The following is an 18603-nucleotide window of genomic DNA, read 5'->3' as shown; positions in this document are numbered from 1 at the left end:
CGCACTGACTTTCAGGACCACCTCTAACCAGATGGCCTTTTTTTAATCAGGGTCTCCCGCCGCATGTCAGTTGCAAAGACAACATCTGCGTTTGCTGCAAGGGTCTCCGTCAGCATTATCAGCTCCTCATTAGTGAATTTCTCCTTGTGATGGGGGTCTGCGGCTTTCTTGATTGCCTTGGGCATTGTGAGGGGGATCCTTGAAGCTTTGGTATGGCACTGGTGTGGAAAAAGGTCCTGGGGCAAAGGATGGCAATGGATTGTGTTTTTAAAGATGGCTGCCATGCTCTTTCCCATTCCTGTGCGATGACGCTATTTCCGGTTCCGCTATTAGTGGTGACCGCTATTTACATGTTGCAGGAGGTCGGAAGTGCTATCAGCGCTTTCATCGGTGCCGCTAAGGGTCTTTTTGGGTTTTTTAGCGGTATGGCGGTATCGTCATTACCGGCATGGCGCTGTGCTCGTGTCCGCATACTCGTAATAGCACGCAAATAGCGGCCTCTTGCAAAGGCGGACACGTTAATAGCGCCATGCCGGTAAAGGCCGGATTTTATCGCGTACCGTGTAATGAGGCCCATAATCTCTACAGTTGGCTTAGTTTATTAAATAATTTCTTGTATTGTATGCCTTAAATCACTGAAAGCACTGTGGGGTTAAATTGATTTTTCAGGTATGCATTATCTTGTATTCTGGGGCTTATGGTTTACCATTCAGGATGTCAGAAATAAAGCCACAATGATATTCTTTTGGCTTAACATGTTTTATAAGGATTTACCTGTTGTCATGTGGCTTTACAATGCAATTTGTCGATTTTGTAAGCAAACTCTATAAGACAGTATTGTGGTAGGCCTTGCAATCCAAAACTTAACTATTTGTACCACGTACAGCTTGGAAGATATGTGGTCAAATGTGCTAGTGGGTTAAAATCCGTGCTTCACTGTTTAGCCAAAGTGCCTGATGATGGTCAATTATTTAATCCAATTATGACTTAGCTGCAAATATTGTAGCCCTTATCATAAATAAGGTGAACTTAATCACACTATTTGAAAAAAAAATGGCATCCTTGTAGTGGGACAGATTTAATCAGTAGGAAGAAAATAGTCTACACTCATCTTTCTCTGTCAGTCGACCCCAAAGCTGTCACCCAGAACTTCACCATCGGTGCACTGACCCTCGCATAGTCCTATATCGCTTTATTTGAACAGCAAATATATGGATAGTCTTAGCAGCCAATCAGAGGTACACTAACTGTGGCAAAACCAAAATGAATTGTCTCCCATGTTGCTACCATACACAGAAGTTCCTTGGGCATGCATAGTACTACCCCACTAGAGATTGAGTGAAAATCTTTGCTATGTGGTGTTTAGCGATTTTATTGCCTCTTTTATAGCACACCTGATGCCATTTCCTCAATGTCTAGGAGCTTAAGGATCTGCAAGCAATAGGGTTTTGGACTGATGCAGTAGTAGAGGACCAGGGCAATATTGCTTTGTTACAATATTAACGTGTGCAGATCAGAATATGCGCCTCTATGCAGTGTATGTTTTAAATAAATATTTTGTGAGCTGTCTGGAGCAATAGTTAATGTGCCGGTTCCTAAGGTAGTTTTTTGTGTGGTTTTCTGTGGGTCTGCCAGAGTGGTGCTTTAGAAGTGTGGGCAGTCACATTGGTGTATTTGCGGTGGGTTTGTTTTGTGTTTAGGGAAATTTAGTGCGTATATGCTTCACCAGATGGTGCATGTTCCATTTTGTAAGCTGTGTTTTTTCGGCGCACATGTTGTGTGCAGCTATGTATTTTCAGTTACAGTGGGAGGTAGAGTGATTTTGTAGCAGCGATTGTCACCATATCTTTCTCACATAAATGGCAAACTTGATTGCATTGACACACCATGCAAGAGTGTGAATTTGAAGCTTTCAACGTGCACTTCAAACAGAAACAGCACCAAGAAAATTGAAGCCTTTTCCTTCCATTTATTTTGACAGCTCCCAAGGGCACCAAGGAGCTGAGGAGAGTGACTCACCAGAACAGCCAAGAAACATATGGGTGACGACGAGAGGGACGCCTAACCACAGTGCTTTGCATGCACTGTAGTTTTACTTCAGTCCATTTCTAGCTTTGGCTATAAGGTTGTGCTTATAAGCATAAAGTTAGGAAGGAGGTGAGATGTAAGGAGGGACACAGAACATGAGGATGTGTTTTAGTTATTTATAACCTATTCACTGCCCAAGGCCATTTTGGTCCCCATGGACATTTCCACCCACTACTGCCTCCTCCCTCTCATCCCCATTACACACCCCCCTGGGATGTATTTGAGCTAGCTCTATCAAGCAGTAACATCATACTTTGGCCTGTCAGTGTTATTTCTAAGCGGTCTGCTGAGAGTTCAGATTTAATGGCTTAATTGCGGCTACACGTTTAATATAAATAACTGAAACAAGTGTGCCTTCAACCACTTTAATTATATATTTTACTTGCACTGAGGTCATATCTAAACATGTTTAGCTTGTATATAGGTATTAGATTGGCATATTCCAGCAGGAACCCATATGCCAAGCTAATCACAGCATGTTTCAGCTGTTGCATTTTATAGTTATATGCCTATCCCATGCCTACACAAAAGCCACATCTGCTGTGTTTGCCAGTGTGTGGATTCAATTGAAGTGACTGAAACCAGATGATTACTGGCAACTACAAAGTGTATTGAGTTTGAGGTACATGTATAGGCTTGCTCAAAGTAATAAATGTCTGCTTGGCTTAATTACTCTTACTTATATATGTAAGCATTCATTAAGAGAAGAGATACAGTAATTAAAAAAAGAACATTAAACTGCCAACTGTCATATATGGATGTACTTCCTGTAGTATTCAATTAGGAAAATTACATGCTTAAGTACTGACAATGTATAGAGCCCTATACACTTCACATTTTATTGCCATTAGAAACATGTTTAAACTATATTTGTATTTTATTTTCAGTGTAAATGAGGATTCACGGATAACATTATTAATCATGTTCTAATGAGATGTCTGCAAACAATATATTGTTTAATTTGCATGCACAGCTGTATCAAAGATGTCTATTCATGAATACATTGTTTTTATATTTCTGTCAGGGACAAATGTAGTGCCATTAGTTCATTATTCCAGCCAATGTGTAGTGTGGCAACAATAGAAAAAGATACACTGAAAATTACAAACCAAAGGTCAAGCCCCGACCTGCCCTGCCCAGTCCCGTCCCAACGATCCACCCCCCCCCCCCCGCCCACTCCCGCCCACTCCCGCTCCTGACCACCTGACCATCCCACTCCCTCCTTGTTGGATGCAGCCAGATGACCACTGTTTCCTTTTTTCCATTTCCATAACTGGGTTTACCTAAATTCTCACCTCAGTATCTCCCTCATTAGATGCTAACAGCAATGTCTGCCTTGGTGAGCCGCACTGCTCTCGTAATTACCCACCAGCACATGTGACGCCCTCGCTTTACTCAGGTCATTACCGCATTAAAGAGTAGGCATTCAGTTTAAAGCCTAACTAAACTGCTGTTGAGTTTGACTAGGCGTATGCAATACCACAATTGTATTTGTTTGGGGTGGCCCCAAATGTTTCACTGTGCCGGCCAGAAAAACACTTAAGGTGGCCCCGCACACTGTACGAAATAGATATGTCCTCACCCATACCCATAGAAAGAGTATTTCGAGACGAAAAAACACTGCCAAGGAAAAAGCAGACGTGTGTGTTTTTTTTTTGTCTTTCTTTTTGAGTTTCCTTTTTAAATGACTTTCTTTAGCAGCTGGGAAGAGGGCATCGGCGGACAGTCGCCACTTTTTTTGTTTTGTTTTTGGCTAAGGTGGAACGAGACCCTAATGGTGTTGTTTTCATGAGCTGCTTCTTGTGTGTTTTTTCAAACAGATTTATATTCTATATTTTTGCACCGTGAATTTCTGCTGTTTTGACACGCTGACAGCGAAATCAATAAAGATATCTGTACTGAATTGATGATGATAGATTTCCTCCACAATCTCCAGGTTTTTCTTCTCCGATGCCTTGTAGAATGCGTTTTGTGAGGCTGGCAATAGTGTTCAGCTTCATGCAATTTTTCAGCGTATACTTGGCGGGCGAAGGTGCTTGCCCATATCTTTTAATGAGAATACTTATTTCTTTAAACTCCCACGCAAGGCTGACAGGGGCACTGACCAATATTTGTCGCATGGGCTGACACAGCACAGCTATTTGATTTTGGAGGCTTAGGTAGCCTGTAGAAAATCAAGACATTTGTTGACATGCTTGTAAATCTGAATGACAGTAGGACAGGGACAGATTCACCATCAAGGGGGCATTTATTTCTGGCTTGCATTGCAGGAGTACTGGCCTATCCTCAGGAGGCCACAACTTGCCGAAATGTCTCCGCCTTTCCCCCTATCTCAGTCCCACTGTACCTTATGGAGGATTTTGATTGGCTGAGCAGAGAAGGATATGATTACAGGGGAAGTTTGCTCAGAAATGTTATTGGCCAAATTGATCGGGCATGTATTTTTGAGCATACATCGATCGATCATAAAATAAAATTCCAATGCATCTTACCTACGTTTTTCTCACATTTACACATGCAAATCTGATGGGTCGGGTACCGCCATCTTGTGCTAATCGTGTCCGTTGATCCATCACCCTAAATTGAAGTACCACCAGGGCAGTAATACAGATCACTCGCCCCTAAAGCTGACATCTCTAGTCAAAACGATATGCTCCACCTATTCTCATGACGTTTGTGGACAGCGTAGCCAAACGTACCCTGTCATCACTCATGTCATAATGTAAGCTAACGCACAACCAGGAAGATAAACACACAAACACACACACACATCCATAAACAGTGCAAAATGTGTGTTTCTTTTCACAAAACGGAGAAAATAACATATATTTTGAATAAAAAATGCTTTGGCCACAAATGTAAAAAGTACTTATATTTTTAACATCACACTCAAAATAGAAGATTACGTCCACAAATACATTGATACTTTTGCCAATAAAAGTGATAGCTAGCAAACATGGCATTCTTTGCATTTTATTCTATGTGTCAATTTACATGAAATATTGCAGATTACATGGATCTATCTATTAATCCTTGTATTTGCATTCTTTAGTCAAAGGTCTGTGTGGTTAAATCTAATGCACTTATATTTCCATCACTGGTGTTTGATCGACAAACATGTTGTTCTGTTAGTGAAAAGAAATGAGTCATTTTACTTTGAAATGCAACACTTGCACGTTTTCAAACCATAAAGGCAGGCATGTTGCTCCTTATTGCTGCAAAAGGACAGATTGGTGCATGATGATCATCCCAGAATAGTGACATCGCAGATGCGTTGTTGAAGATTGTTATCCAATTCTGATTAAAGAAGCCGTCCACCGGACGATTGTATCCGTGACAAGTGCAGATCGGTAGAACGTAGCTAGGTAAATTAGAGAATGCAAAAATATATTTCAGTACCCAGTTTATAACAGAAAATACACAGTACTTATATATGCTAACAAATAATTTACATTAAAATGAACATGTACAATGTCTATTCTTTGCGTCAAATTGAACATTCATCTGTCACATTGTTAATTAACAAGCATACAGCACACCTGTCATCCTCATCGGTCATATAATATGTAAATCTATGCTTAATTTATTTGTTGATTTTCCATTCTCTCTATGATAGGGTGAGGAACCGCCTCGAACGACAGAGCACAGTAAAAGAAACTTAACTTTCATAAGTCCTGCTTCATTATAATGAATCTAATCAATTCTTGGTGAATATTTGACACATTGGCCCTCATTACAAGTTTGGAGGTGGCCATGTCGTTAATAAGGTCATGGCTGCCTCCAAACTCGGGTCCGGGTCCCGCAAAAGGGGACTTACCGGGCCATTCCTACCTTGGAGGGCCTGGTAAATCCCTTTCGCGGGAACCAAACCTGGTACATCCCCATTCCCATTTGCGCCCCCATAGGGCTCAATGGGAATGGGGGGGATGCTAACAATGGGCCCGTTAATGACGGGCCCGTTGTTAGCATCCTGGTCTGCTAGCGGGTCCCACTAAGGATGCCTGGTCTGACCAGACATCCTCAGCGGGACCCGCTGCAGACCTCGTAATGTGGTGGCCCAGAATGAACAGTGCCGGTTCCTTACAGGCACTGTTCATTCCGCGGCCGCCACACTCCTAATGAGGCTTGTTGTGTCCTTGAAATTGTTAGTACAGGTGATTCAAGGACAAATAACAATGAGACCCTTTACTGTGTGTTCTCAGTCAGCCAAAGGCTGGTTTCGTTTGTGGGAAAACATGCCACAAAAATGCTATATATTATTTTCTGCTTTCAATAGCAAGCTGTGCAGTGAAACACAATGAAATATTTTAACTATTCCACATAGCAATTTTAACGGTCTCAAAGCACCCTGTTGCACACCATTTTTGGCTACTTTTACAGATGCGGCTAGGAAAGGTGCAAAACACAAACACCACACATTGCTGTGTGTTAATATTTGTGCCCTGGGCATGTATGTATTATTTGATATAGATGCCCAGAAAGGAATCCATCCAGCTATAGTGTGTGCGGGGTGCACATCTGTTTTCCCATATGGTTCTGATCGGTCTAGGTGATGATTGCATTACTGTCGAAAGAGATTTTACAAACACATGCCAGTCTTTCTTCAATGTAATGTCAAGCAACCACATCAGAACAAAACTTAATTGTATTGCACCTATACACATCCAAGAAATCTCCTCACTTCTGCCAAAAAACAGAATTCCAATACATAACATGAAAGCAGGCTTTTCCACCTGAAACCCAATACAACGACTTCTGAAATTCTGTCTATCGCTTCAATCATTTCACCCGTGGGACTCTGCCAACTACTGCAACATTACTCAATGCACCTACTTCTCAATACATGATAAGTAAATATTGCTGGTAGCTAACTAGCTATTCGTTACCCGCCTTCAGCGTGGATCAAAAACACACAAACTAATAGAGAGATGGTTACAGCGCGTAATATGGATGCATGGATATCTATGGATGAAAAGAGGTGGATTAATATATAAAGACAATAAAGGTGGACCATGAAGGGGTGCAAAGGGGCTATTACCCAGCAAGCTTGCTTGGTTATTGTTCCCAGGGCTGCAGGTGCAAATGCAAACATTTAAAAAAAGAGAAAATCCCTAAAATTCAAGCCTGCCTGGAATGAGCTGAGTTTTGAAAGGCTTAATGGTTTCTTGTAGATCTAGTCCAGCAATAATCTTGATTTCAGCAATGTTGCAGCTGCACCTTTGTGGCCTCCACAGTGAGATGGAAATTAGCATAGGCCGCAGGCCTTGTTCAAACTGAACATCAGCAAAGTGTGCATTTCAATGACATATTCTGTCACCCGGGGTGTCAATGTTGGCTAATACTGTGGCCCATAAACCGTTGGTCTGGTGAAATCCACAGCCATTTCCTACTTGCCAACAAGTTAGACTCCATAACTTATAGGAGTATTTCCTTTGTTTGATTCTGTATGACTGCTCCTCCTCTTTTCAGATGAAATTATTGGGCACTTGTGAGTTTATTACAAAAAAAGAGTTTGGTAGCACCCAGAATAATAACCATGAATATTAAAAGTATGACAGTTTGTGGTAATCACTTTTGGGCACAGTTTAATAACTTGCACAGAAGAATGTAACAGTCAAGCATTACATTTTATTAGAATAGTACCATTAATGGGCATATTCTGTGCACATAATAGTCAATATTGTCCCTTTAAGCATTTCCTGTGAAAGGCTGAGAGCATGTGGCCATTTGAGATGCCATCCTTCTCAACCCTTTCCATGGCCCTTTCTTAAAACTTTAAGTGTTTTGAACGCAAGCTCCTCTGCTTCATTGTCAACACAAATACTTATTATTGGTCACACTTATTCCATCAACTTTGCTTCCATTAATTTAAACATGCAGCAAACTTTACAAGAAAGTGCAATATGTCAGCACAATCAATGTTATGTCCACCAAGGGTCTTTCGCTGTGTTGCCCTTGGGCAGACCCCATAGCTAGAATTACAATCAAGTGCTGACCTTAACTTCTTATGGTCAGGCAAAGTGTGGAAGGGAAAGAGGGAGCAGGGGTCCCAATGAGAAGGATCTCTGTCTTACTGGCATTAAGGCAGAGATTGTTAGCAGTGCACCATGCCTGCATAGCAGACAGGTAGTCAGGAATGAGAGAGGAAGTGGAAGAGCCAGAGGAGGGAAGCTTGAAGTAGAGCTGCATGTTAGCAAAACACTGGAAGTTAGGAGAGAAGGTGGAGGTCAAATGGGCTAGAGGGCCCAGATAGATATTAAAAAGCCAGGGCAAGAGGATAGAGCACTGAGGGACACCACAGGTGTAGGGTGAGGTGGTGGAGAGAAAAGAGACCAGTTGAACCTGGGGAGGTCGGTCAAAGAGGAAGAAGGTCAACCAATTCAGAGCCTGGACTGAGATACCAAGGGGGTCATGGAACCAATTTTTCTGTGTGGCATGATTGACTGTATCAAAGGCAGAGGAAAGGTCAAGAATGATGAGACCAGAGGAACAGCTGGAGTCGAGATCAGAGAGCAAGTCTACATGGGTGTTCAGGAGAGCAGTTTCTTTGCCTCTGGCAGATCTGAAGACAAATTGGTGGACGTGGAGGCGACCAACAGATTCAGTGTGGTGGATAAGCTGGGAGATGCCAGCTTCTCCAAGGGTTTGCCCAGGAAGTGGGTAATGGAGATAGGGTGGTAGTTTGCCGGACAGGATGGATTGCCATAAGGCTTTTTGAGAAAAGGGAACTCAAGGGAGGGCTAGAGCTGTGAGGGGAAGGATCCAGTGGCAAAGGAGTGATTGCAGAAATTGGCCAAGGCTGGAGCAAGGGAGATAATGTTGTCCTTGATAATTCTGGAGGAGTGTGGGAGCACCTGTTTGGATGAGACGTTCATAGAGTGGACTTGTCGAGAAACCTCATCAGGTGTTATGGCAGAAAAAGAGGAGAATAGGAGAAGAGTGGAGAGAGGGGCCAAGGGAGGCCTGAAAGCTGGTGAAGGGGAACATTGTGAAGTAGAGGAGAGTGAGGAAAGGATGTTTTGAGTTTTAGAAATTAAGTTAGAGGCCAGTGAAGTGCAGAGGGCCAGGGAAGGCAGAGGATAAGTGGAGACTGCAGTATAGTTGATGAGTTCCTTGTAGATTTTGAAAATTTCAGCCGTGTTGTTAGTGGCCACAGAGATACAGGCTTGGATATAGTCTCTATTCATCGAGCAGATGGCGAGTCTGTATTGCCTTTGGAGCAGGCGGCAGGCCAGTTTGTCAGAGGATGTGCTTGAATTCTGCCAGTTCCGCTCAGCTGCTGTTGGTACTCACCAATGGAACTAGTCACCTGGAAGTTGCAAAATCCGGACTGCTGCGTAACTTAGACCCAGAGTTCTAAGCCTCCTCAAAGAGGGAGACCCTTCTATTAATGTCTATTAATGTACCCCTCTATTCATGATAATAACAGAAACAGAGGAGTGAGTTAATCAAAAGAGCAAGAAAAAGAACCAACACCACCAGGTGTACGCCAGCTGTAAAGAAAAGACAGGTCTTAGTATTGAATGATGGATCAATCTTAAAGGAACTAAAGAGTGAAGGAAGACTATCCTTTCTATTTGAACGCTGGGTCTACAACTGTTTTCCGATCGCGTAAGTTATTCTTCTGGTTGGATGCCCACTACGTAGGAAACAAACTTGAAATGATGTGAAACGTTAAACAGGTTCAGAGAATGTGGTTTAGAAGTAGGAGGCTCTTAACTAAGTAGGGGTGTGGAGTAGAACTTATGAGGAAGATTGAGAGGGGTTCTTAATGAGAATCCATAAAGAAGGTAACCAAAGTGAAGATAAGGAGAGGAAGTTAGTGGTGTTAATGGGACCTGAAAACCTGGGTGGCACGAGGACTCTCTAACAACGGGGTGGTGAACGTGTAACAGCAGCAAGGCATCTCTAGTTCAGTGCCCTAAATAATCTGACGGAAATCAGAAAGGAGATCAGATTGAAGGACGATAACGAAGTAGTATTGGCAATCCAATAGGCAGTCCATGAGTTAAGAGCAATTCTGGTTGGCAGCGGGCGGTCAGAAGAAGTACAAAACGTTATGCAGATGCAATCCATAATTAACAATCTGGGTCGTTACTGTGCGTTCAGTAGCAGAGCAGGACTTCCTGTAAAGGGAGTACGTGACACAGAAAGCAGGATCAAAAAAGGCAAGAACAACGAATACTGTGAATACACCAACTTCAATCAGAAGCATTAGTGTCAGCGTTCAGCTGGGTTTTATGGGCCATAGAGGGCGGATCGTGATGTGTCAATGCGAGTTGGATGGTCAGGTGACTATGTTGCTGTGCCGATCACATGATGACGGGACACACAGCCACAGAGTACGGCCTCTGCATGTTGCGTTCCCACCATCGCCAGGGCAACCTCCAATGCTGCAGGAAAATGGAGGCTCTGGCTCTTGTATAACGAAAACGGGCTGAGTGTCTCCTCTGAGGCTACATCGCAGCCATGACATGCCGAGACAGAGGTAAGGCTGTGACAGTTGCTCTGCACTTGCGTTTCAGAGCATCCAGATTGGAGTCGTACCAAGAGTTGCACTTGGAGGCAGGTTTCATACGGATCCTCATGACAGGGGCAAGGCTGTCCAGAGTGTTGGAGATGGAGAGTTGAAAGTTTGTAAGGGCTGTGTCAGAGTTAAAGTCAGTGGCAGGAGTAGAAGGGCGAGTGAAGGTGGCAGAAAAAGCTGCAACTGACACTCATTTCATAGATCAAATGACATAGAAGGAAGCTGGCAGTGCAGGTGGGGGCTTAGTGAAGTGACCCAGGCATTCCAGGTGAGAGGATAGGAAAGCATGATCCGACCAGGAAAGGAGTAACAGGAGGGTTGGAGATGGGGATGTCTGAAGAGATGAGAGCATCCATGGTGTGTTGGACTGGAGGGAATAATGGAGAGGGAAAGAGAGTCACAGAGGTTACAGAAGAGCATAGAGGCCACATCAGGGGAGTTGCAGTGAATATTATAGTCTCTGAGGAGGAAAATCTTGGAGGTGGAGGCAAGGAGAGAAGAGGTGAGGTCAACCGATTCGGAGAAGAAGTAGGCGACCTGCCAGTGGGCCAGTCTATGGTGGCCAGAATCAGAGAGAGGCCAGGAGAGACACCAAGCCTGCAGACAAGGCATTTGAAAGAGGAGTAGGCCTGAGTGGATATGATAGTAGCATGGACTCACTCAGGGAAGATCAGGGCCACTCTGCCCCCAGGCCGGTTAGGGAGGAGAGTGTCATCATTTGTGACAGAGCTGGCAGTGAACCATGTCTCGGTGAGAGTGAGGACGTTGAGGTTGAGGTCTTCAAGGAGGTGGTAGATGTTAGAGGAATGTTTGACAGCAGAGAGAGAGGGTTGAGGGTAGCTAAGTGGAGCAGTTTGGCACTTTTGGAGGTCTTCTGAGGAAGGGGTCAGGAGTGTAGTACACATGTCTGAGGAGGCAGAGGAGCCAGAGGGGTGGCAGAAAGAGGAGTGGCAGGAGAGGGGAGGAAGTTGATGAGAGACTGAAGATGCCTATCAAGAAGGAGGAGGTTGGTCTGAGAACTCTGGACCATAACATGCTATTTAAGTAGACATTAATGATGACCCTAGAGGACAGAAAGGGTGACAAGAGTTCCTACCAATGGGTGCCACCGTTAATGGGAGAGGACGCAAAAGGGGAGAGCACAGAGACCAAATGGAGAGTCCAAAGGTCCGGAGAAGGAACGACATAGAGGATGACAGTAAAAGTCTGCCTGGAAGAAGTGCTGACATGGGTGTCAGCGATGGGCAGACCTGGATTGGAGGTCAGGAGATCCTTCTTGAACTGTTTCCTTCAATAAGTTGACAGAGGGGTAGGATAGCTGATAGAAGTTCAATTAGAGAAGATATGGTATATTGAGAGCACCAATGAAACAACACAATAAGGTGAGGTGTATGTAAAATAGGGAAAATGACACAGAGGTATCAATCATGGAAGGTGGGTCATTAGATTGAGTGGCCATTGCAAAAGATCTATGCCTGACTGTCAAGCAAATGCAATTCCTTGTGTTACTGGCTCGACTCCTTACTTTTTTATAACAAGGTGATGCTTAATTGCATTTAGAACATATGTTTCAGTTATGACTCATCCTAATTACTCTTCTTAAGGTAATTCAACAGAGAAGTGATGTTCATCAAAGTTTACAATCAAATGCATCTTTGTTGCATGCTAAAATATATACATTGTCAGCCTATTTTGCTCAGTGTTGTGCACAGTCAGACCTTAATTCAGTGTTCAAGCACCAAAGAAAAAAGGTGTTGACTCACTAACATACAAATTGAATGTTGTTTCACCTGAAATTAGCATATGAAGGTGCACTCTGAAAAAAAGTGTGAGGACTACTAAAACCAGTGGGACTACTCCATCCACACCGTGTTCCCTCTACTTCAGCCCTGTCATAATGCTTGATTACTATCTACCACACAACTAATCAATCTTGTGCTTTCAATCTATGTTCTGTGTGCAAGATAAATTCTAACAATGTTTATATTACATCTCACATCTGTTGTGATGTAAATATTTAATTTTGTGACTGCATAATTGTTTGTATAATCAATACAGTCTCCAAACATTAGACCAAAGATTGAACCTTGCTTTGGAAAAAACTGTAGAGAATGCTACACATTATTTGAATCTTGAAGTCAACCTTTCAACAAGATCAAGCTTTGGAGGACAAACCTCTGCAATGTTCTGTGGCATAGACTGGGCCCTAGGAACAGAAACTGGAGCCAATCCATGTAAATGCAAGTCCATCGCACCCAATGTCAGATCTATAACAAACTCATATTTGCTTTGCCACACACGTTTTGCTTCTTTTTTTAAAAAAAAATGCCCTGTCGTAACAAAGCATCCTGAAAGTTCCTGCAGTTCTTTCTTGTTCTCTAACAACGTTCTCATTGTGTGCAAGTACAGCCAGTCTTGTTCTAGCCCCCATACCGTCTATTTTGAAATTCAAACTTTTGGTCCTGTACTTCAGGCCCATATTATACAACACCTCCAAATTTCCAGTGTTGCAGAATTTGCTGAGTCCCTTCATGTTGCTTAAAAGCGTTTTGTCATACACAATCTTCTCTACTGCTGTGTGAGAAGGGGAGCCTGTCACAAACCACTTTTTCTTACGCTCCTGCTCCTTACTCAAAGGTCTATGTACCCATGTGCAGAAATGTTTGTTTTCTTCCCAAGTGTGTGTGTTTGAACAATGGTGCAGCATTGAATCTACAGATCCATCACAAGTTTTTGAGCTCCACCAAAGATGGTTGCTGATAGACTCTGACCAATTGACCAATTTAAAATATTTTCTGTACCTTTTTTTAACAACAGCTATTATTTTTTTAGAAATGGATTTGTGAAAACTGCTCTTGCAGGGCCTTGGTTATTCCAACAGTGGCTATCAGGTCTATTTACATTCTCCTGGATTGCAGAAGTTCAATGGATTTAATGAAATCATATTTCTCCATGACAACAGAAGAAGTACATTCAGACACTTGCATGATGACTGAACTCAAAATGCATTTGCTTTCCTAGTCTTGGAAGTGATGAGTGCAGTATTTAGCAGAAAAAACAGACATGTCATACTGTCCATCACCAGTAAGTCCGAGTCTTTTGCCAGCGAGAGCGTTGTATGTTAAAAACTATTAGAGACTCCAGGCCTGGACAATAGCTGGGAACAAGAAATTGTTCTGATATTTGTAATATTGGGTTTTAGCAAGAAACACAAGTCCCACAAATTTACAGAAACTTGAAATGTTACTGAACATTGATCTGCTAAACAACAAAGCAGATGAACAAAGTACATGCCCAGCAGGCTCTTTTACAAGGATAGGTTGAGCAGACCATGACAAAGTGTTATGATGGTGGACACAGCTGCCCTTGATTTTCAGGTTGGAGCCTTGGACTACACAAGTAAACTTCACCAATGGCTCCCCACAAATCCTCCCATGTAATTTATGCATTCATTTAATCATGTTCATAATCTCTAGCTGGCAGCAGTCAAATACAGTCAAATACAAGGTATCTTGGCTCCCTTAATAGCCAATTGCCCTGCAGTAGTTGTTTATGATTCAATGGTGGTGGACAGTCCTCCACGGTAGGAAGTGTGAAGCACAGATCATGAACACATTTGTCGATAAATTGCGAAGATGCTTCATTTATTTAAGTCTGTGATATTTCTGTATTTTCTGCATGTATTGGGGAAACATGGAACATTGTTTCTTTCTTTGACATTTTTTAGAGGGTGTGGATTGTGTGCACAGATCTGCAAGACATTCTGAAACATCTTCTGTGTTGTTTGTCTCTTCTGGGGGAGGTTGTGTGCAGTCACGATGATCCATGGTTACTTTCCATGGGTCACTAGTGATTTTCAGTTCAAATTCTGTCCACAAGACATCTGCATCCCAACTCTGAATCTTGAGAGAACCATGGTGAGCCTCACAATGTAGTTGCTCACAAGTAACATTGTTGTGGCAAGCAACATCTTTAGTTTGTGTTATGGTCTGAATATTTCTGCTCCACTTCTTTGCAGCCCTCTAATCATTTTTTTAAAAAAAACAGGCTTAATTTATCGCACACCTACAGAATATATGAATTACAACCTGAAAATGGAATATCAATTAAATAACTTCCAAACAACTCCTTTAAAAAAATGACTGTTTGTCATTTACCCTTGATATCGTAGTGTGCCTTGATACAGTCAATTTTGATTTTCCGACTTCAAGACCAAGCTGAATAAGAGCTTTTGAAAATGTATGACCATGCATTATACAGTACCTTTTCAAGATACATATATATAGATATGTACACATAAAACCCGATTTTCGTATGTAAACCATTATCTGATCATAAATATTACATGAAAAGAAAAATGGATGATAACTGATCTTTTACAACATTATATGTATGCCTCTGGTGTGTGTGTCTCTTCAATTATACCCACTTCTGTATTACATTCCTTGTGCATAACAAATTGAACACAAGTAATTCAATGGTTAAACAGTTTTAATGATTGCCTACTATACAACATCAGTTAAACATCAAAAAATGATATGGTTAATCATTGGAAAGCATTTTTGAATAAAAGCATTTAAAAAAACTGACATTCTTAATAAGATAAAGTCAAACACTGTCGAAATGTAACATTTAAAAAGACAACATTCAAATTTGTACCTGATAAGCTTCTGAGATGTCACCGGGAGTTGAGATTATCCTGCAAAACAAAGTGAGTAAATTGTTGCCGCCTAAAGTATGTTACGTTTTAATGTTTTTTTGGTACCTATTGAGCTTTGGGTAGGCACCGAAAGTGTATTAATAGAAACATAAACCATTCAGCGAGTGAAAGATTCCATGTATTTCATTTAACAGTTTTTGTGAAGGATTTCTTTCATTGTTGCATGTGTGTAGGCGATTAACACAACAAGGTTCTTGATTGAATGCTTTTCAATAATTTGTCAAAAGTCTTATGAGCTTTAAATAAATTATCACTTTTCTTAATTTTAAACAAACAATTATTAATCAACAATTATTATCATTCACTACATTCAGACTTCTCCTCCTCCAGACTGGTTACAAAAGAAGAAGAGTACATTGTTGAAGTTCCAGCATCCCGATATATCAAAATAATTGTTACAATAGGGATGTAAAAGCAATATAGCAAAAACATTTTATGCAACAGATAGACGATATTGTGATACAATCCTACATGCCCTTTTGTATCAATAGCTAATATTATAAATAACAATCATCAATATGTTTAAAGTTGAACTTGACCATATAAATGTATTGTGTAGTCGCATCTGAAGGGAAAGTATAAAAAAAAAAATACTTGAAATGTGAGTGGTCTACGTTGAATCTCAGTCCTTTTTTCAAAGTAGATATTCATAACAGTATTCACTAGAAAACATACATTAGTATTCAAATTTAGACTACATCAAATATGTTTACTTGCATGTCACTTGTCCTCACCGTTTGGCTACTTGATGTGTCTGTGGTTTCCTCTGTGGTAACGGATTGTACTTCCATCAGTGTGGTCTACGTAAAGACAGATATGGTAATTAACAGATTTACCAAAATAATCAATTTTCAGAGGATGCAATGTATGTTTTAAGAAAGGTTCACATTACACTGAACTATTCTGAACTATTTGTGTGTCCCTAAAGTAGGAAGGAAAATTGTCTAATAAAATATCAATGGAAATATTCCCCAAAAGCTCAGAGCCTTTCATCATGTCACCTTTTGGCACACTATTTCAAAAGATTGGGTGATCATTTAGAAGACACATGTATAGATACCATTTGAGTACAAATGAACATAAATATTTCACCGTCCACCACTCATCTAAGTCAGCGTGCGCTGAAATTCAGTTAATGGGAAGTAATTTGCAAGGGAGTCTGGGGTGACACTTTTTAGTGTACTTTGATGGTTCGTACATATCTTCTGAGAAGTGCATGCTGCAGATGCAGAATGGATTAACCATTGAGTCCTTCAAGACATGCTTGGCTCTGCTTTAAATCTCGGACAGTGGAAATTGCCGTTCAACAGCCATGTTCTTTTTAAATTCAAATCCTTTGGGAAAGCATGCATCAATGTACCATGAGTTTTGAGATGGTTGATATTAGGGCAACCCCAAACGATACATGAAGGCATTGCTAGATTTTCCAGAAGATTTAAAAAAAGATAAATACATATTACAATTAATAAAGTATCACAGTGAGCAAATCAACCATCACATAGCTTTGATAGTAAACCTTTTTTTAGACTTTAAATGCCTTGTAACCAGGTTTAACAATCATGGCAATCAAATTATTAAGACATCATTGGTCTACCACAAGCAGAAACATATTACCCGTACATTGAGCAACCTTTGAGCATCCAAAAGAAAGCATGCATTTAAAACATTGATTATGAAACATTACATTTGCAAACAATACATTGTTATGTGATGTGCTAATTCCAGAGATACAAATACATAGAAAGTTTAATAATGGTGAATTCTTTGAGATAAATTAAAATGAGAATATGATGTACTTTGAGTAAAAAACAATTAGAAGTTCCCGAGCTGAAAACTAGGACACTCGAGAAACCAGTAGTTGACTAACCGTTACTTGAAAACACAGATGACCTGATTCATCAAGCAAGGTAATAAGTGGATAGATGACGATATCCGTTGTAGATTGCAGAGGTGTTTTCTTGCTAACTTTCAAGGTGTTTATATAAGTTTTGAAAAGAGGGTGTGTATGTGAATGTCTGATGTGTTCGTTTCCACAAACCCAGCATCTATGTGAATGTTTGACATCTTTGTTCCCCCCAGCGCAACCCCCTTACGATTGCACGATCACAGGTGCAAACTTCAATTGATACCTGAGGTTGGATGGATATAGATGAGGTGAGCACAAAAGGCCTGGACCCTATTCAAAGGACAAAGAGATAGGTTGATTGCAGGGACAGGTCTTCAACAGGGAGTCTGGAGACAAAAGGTCTGGTGTGGCCATGTGGACAATGGTCGCCCATGCGTAAGAACTCTTCGAGTTGTGCAAGATATTTAGCACCTTGTTAGATCTCAACCAGCCCAGTCCCCTTGCGAGTGCACAGTCACAGGTGCCAACTGCCATTAATACCGTAGGGGGGATGGATGTGGATGAGGCAAGTGAAGAAGGTCTGCAACATAGTCAAATGACACATACAAAGGTTGATTGCAGGGACGTGGTCTTCAAAGGGGAGTCTGCAGACACGGGTCCGAGGTGGCAATGTGGAAAATTGTTCCCATGCGAAAATAACCCTTTGAGGTGTACATGGTATTCGGCACCATGAGTGATCCCCTCCACCCAGCCCCCTTGTAAACACACAATCACATGTGCAAACTTCCATTGATACTGGAGGATCGATGGATGTGGAGAAGGCAAGCACAAAAGGCCTGCAACATAGTCCGGGGTCAAAATGTTTATTGCAGGGATGGGGTCTTCAATGGGGAGTCTGGAGACACCGGGTCTGGGGGTGGTCATGTGGACAATGGTCCATATGTGAAAGAACCCTTTGAGGTATACATGGTATTTGACACCTGGTTAGTTCTCCACAAACCCAGCCCTCTTGCGAGCGCATGATCGCAGGTGCAAACTGACATTTGTAGAGGAGAAGCCTACAGCCTCTACCGGAAGTCCCGCCCCTAAATTGCCTACATGTTGGAAACCGGAAATAGTGACAAGCAAGACACCTGTAATGATGCCTATAACATGAGCAGCCTTTGAAGCAAAGGGTCCATTGAGAAGTCCTTTCTTTATGTACTCAAAAGAGCTGACAGCCTTTTGGGAAAGATCCCTGAAGAGCACATTAAGATGGATGAAAGAAGAGATTGGTGATGTCACACGAAGAAAGTGACAAACCTCAGAAGAAATGACAAAAGAAAAGATGTATAGACCATATAGAATCTGATGACGAAGTAAGACCTGAGTAAATGTTCACCTGCGAAATGAAGATCGCACAGAATAAAATGACAATGGGCC

Source organism: Ambystoma mexicanum, chromosome 8, assembly GCF_040938575.1.
Source record: "Ambystoma mexicanum isolate Mex_15411 chromosome 8, UKY_AmexF1_1, whole genome shotgun sequence".
NCBI classification, from domain to species: domain Eukaryota; kingdom Metazoa; phylum Chordata; class Amphibia; order Caudata; family Ambystomatidae; genus Ambystoma; species Ambystoma mexicanum.
Note: the sequence above shows the minus strand (reverse complement) of the source record.